Here is a 4,141-nt window from a genome sequence, read left to right on the forward strand (position 1 = left end):
ATAAAAAAATAAAAATAGACATAAAATATAAATAGACACAATATTTACAGTATATGTATCTATGAACTAAAGTCTATATAAAACATTTAATTTGGATAAATATTGCATTGTTTTTGAAGAAGTAAAGCTTATTATTATTATTATTATTATTATTATTATTATTATTATTATTATTATATGTGTGAGTGGGTTAGAGTGGGGGCTGATGTGAAGTCTAGATGAATTGGGATTATGGGTGTGAAATTATGGAATGGACCTTATGATGCACTTAAGTTATCAACTCCTTTGGCAAAGTTAAAAAGAAAAATAATGATAATAAAAAAGAGTACTTTAAGTTTAAATTATTCAGAAATATTGAATTGAGATGGTAGATGTGTTTTTGTTGCTGACTTTTTTTATTTCTTTATTTGTTATTATTCTGGTGTAAATGCTGGATGCTGTACACATTTAAGTTGATGTATGCAGTGTATTAGTTGAAAAGGATAGGCAGAAAAATAAGCTTTTGCTTCTAGCCTATTTCTTTTTTTGGTTTTTATGTTTATTATAATTGATGTACTGAGTACAATGATTGATGTAGAACCAAAAATAAATTCATTCATTAATTCATTCATATTCATTCATTCATTATTACTTCATCCTTTGGTTTAACACAAATTTACAATATCAAACAAACTGTTCTTATTCTGCAGGTTTTTACTAAATTAAATTGATTTTATAGTTTTCTCTTGAACACGAGCTGAGAAAATACAAATGTAGACTGATGTTGAACGTTGTTTGATAATTAAAGCTGTCGGTTTCTGTTTCAGCTTTATTTTCTGACTCTTCATCCTTTACATAACAGACACCAGGAGCCGACACCGACCAATCAGGAGCTGGGATTCGACAAAGCCTCCTGCACATGCTCAGTGGCGTCTCCCTCTGACTGTAATAACCATAATGATGATATTATTAATAAACGTGACGTCGCTCTGTGTGTTTTCGCTCTCAGGCGGTGATGAGACTGATGCCGGTTTCCATGGTAACGTCAGCAGGGGCTCCGCAGAGGCATCCCTGTTGCCGTGGCGACCGTGCGTTCAGGCAGGCGGCGGGCGGCATGACGAGCGGATCTGAAACAGAAACACACACATGTGGACGTGGACACGCCGACATGTAGGTCACATGATGAGCTCATGCACGAAGCTCGGGTTCGACGCTTTAATGTGTTCCGACGTCTGATTGGTGGAAAACACACGGGTCACATGATCTGTTTATTTACAACCAGATTTACAGATTTAATCCGACTGATTTTTACGACAAAGACTGAAAATCATCCATGAATTTGAAAAAAAACAAACAAAAACCCACTGGTTCAAATCAGGAAACATTTGAGTGGTTTGTTTTTAATGAATTTAATTTAGTTTAAACTCAAATAAACCTTGAATATTTACAATCACATGGATCTGATTTGTTTCTACATAAACACAAACTGGATTTAATTTCCATAAAAATGAATAATTAGACATTTTCAACAAAATAAATCTTATTCAAGATAAAAATTAAAGTAACGAATAATGACGAATAAACGTAAAAGGATCAGATTCACATTTAACTTTAATGTCATTAAACTAATAAATGAACAATTAGATGAAGAGGTTTAACATCTGATGGATATTTAATGAGTTTAATGAGTTTAATGTGTTTCATGCGTCTAGTTTCATCTTTAATCTTGTTTTCTTGTTTTTCTTCAGACTTCCTGATTTGTCTGTAAACTCAACACAGACATGACTGTTTCATCACTTCCTGTTCTGATTCTACTTCCTGTTCTGATTCTACTTCCTGTTCTGGTTCTACTTCACGTCTGGACTCGTTCACATTCAGATCAGAAACATCAGACTCAGATCTAATGACAGAAGGAATGAACTCAAACCAATAGAATCTCATCATGTAAACAAACACATCGACCAATACGTGAAAACGTCACTTCCTGTTTCATTTCCAGGCGCCGTCTGATGAACTTCGTCCATTTTCCGTCAACAAACACGACTGAATATTAGTCAAACATTTACAAAAGATAATTAAAATAAAACCTGTCAAAGATGTGCAGATGTTTCCTCAACGGTCCAACCAAACAGAAGAACTGTAGAGAGCTGAGGCCCCGCCCCTTCCTGTTGTACCCCATCGGTCATTGTTTTAGGATAAAACATCACAACCTCAAACGGACGTTGTAGACAGACCTGGACTAAGACTACCGGACATGTGGGCCGGGACTAAGACTACTGGACTGGACTACGTAGGTACGTTCCCATCTTTCCCACAGATGTTGTGTTCACAAACACGTACTGCAGCCTGTGTCGTAGCAGTGGGTGTTCAAGATGTTCCAGGTGTTCCAGATGTTCTAGGTGTTCTTGGTGTTCCAGGTGTTCCAGATGTTCTAGGTGTTCCAGAACCATTAAACCAGACCAGAACTGGAACCATTAAACCAGAACTGGAACCATTAAACTAGAACCAGAACCATTAAACCAGACCAGAACGGTTAAACCAGACCAGAACGGTTAAACCAGACCAGAACCGGAACCATAAAACCAGACCAGAGGTGGAACCATTAAACCAGAACCACAACCATTAAACCAGACATGTTTATAAACTCAGCAGTTGGATGACGATTCCACAGCTTTGAGTTTTTCCACTTGATGAGAAGTTTGTGATGAAATGAAAGATTCACAGACAGACTGAGTTTGATCCAGATGAGAGAAACATTCTGAGATGAGACAGAGCTCGCAGACGGTCCAGTAGAACCCACAGTTCACAGACGGTCCAGTAGAACCCACAGTTTACAGACGGTCCAGTAGAACCCACAGTTCACAGACGGTCCAGTAGAACCCACAGTTTACAGACGGTCCAGTAGAACCCACAGTTCACAGATGGTCCAGTAGAACCCACAGTTCACAGACGGTCCAGTAGAACCCACAGTTTACAGACGGTCCAGTAGAACCCACAGTTCACAGATGGTCCAGTAGAACCCACAGTTTACAGATGGTCCAGTAGAACCCACAGTTCACAGACGGTCCAGTAGAACCCACAGTTTACAGACGGTCCAGTAGAACCCACAGTTCACAGACGGTCCAGTAGAACCCACAGTTTACAGACGGTCCAGTAGAACCCACAGAGCCCCCCCCCCCCCCGATGAGGAGACACCTCAGATACAGATCACACACACTGGACCAGGGACCTGGGCGGTCCACATTGCGGTCTGGTTCAGGTCCTGGACCCTGTCGGACCAGATGACGTGGACCCAGTCATGAGTTGAAATTACGGATTATTTCACTTTATTAATGTAACAAAAAAAAAAAAAAAAAGAACAACAAGTATTAAACTAAAAATAGTCTGTACATCAGTGGATAGAAGCTCAGATACTGACGAAAGAAAGAAAGAAAGAAAACATGGATGACTAAACTGAAATATTCAACGACTGTATTTGTTTTTAAATTATTTAATTAATAATAGTGGAATGTTTATTTATACCAAAATTTTATTTTGTATTTCAGTTTGTTTTTTAATTTCATAGGATTTTTTAAAATTTGATTTAATTTTTTTTTTTTCTGTCCTATTTAAGTAAAATATGACATTTTGTGTATAATCTACAGTTTTCATATTTTTATTTTACTTCTTAGTTCAGAAAACAGAACTTTTATTTTATTTTATTTTATTTTATCGGACATCCTCGTGCCCGCCGCCTCAGAGCTCAGCGGACGCGCGCCTCCTCCGTCTCTGAGCGCGGGCACGAGGATCCAAGGACAGACCGCGGGCTCGCGAGCATCAGGTCATCTGGAAGTCCGCGAGCATCTCCATCCTGTAACGAACGGAACCGGGTCCAAGACCGGGACCGGAGCATGAACACAGACCCCAGAGACCGGAACCAGGACCAAGACCGGGACCGGGACCAGGACCGGGTTTAATGACGGAGCCGCGTGAATCAACAGGACGAGGCGCGAGGCGGATCAACAATGTCCGCGGGTTCAAAGTGGGTCTGAAAAACCGGAACCAGAACCGACAGAACCCACCCGGGTCCGAGTCTCATCCTCCTCTGAGAGTCCGGGACGAACCGGATCAGGACTAGACAGTCCGGGATTTAGTCCATCATTTAACAAACGAACCCTTTAAA

Source organism: Sphaeramia orbicularis, chromosome 9 (genome assembly GCF_902148855.1).
Source record: "Sphaeramia orbicularis chromosome 9, fSphaOr1.1, whole genome shotgun sequence".
NCBI lineage: Eukaryota > Metazoa > Chordata > Actinopteri > Kurtiformes > Apogonidae > Sphaeramia > Sphaeramia orbicularis.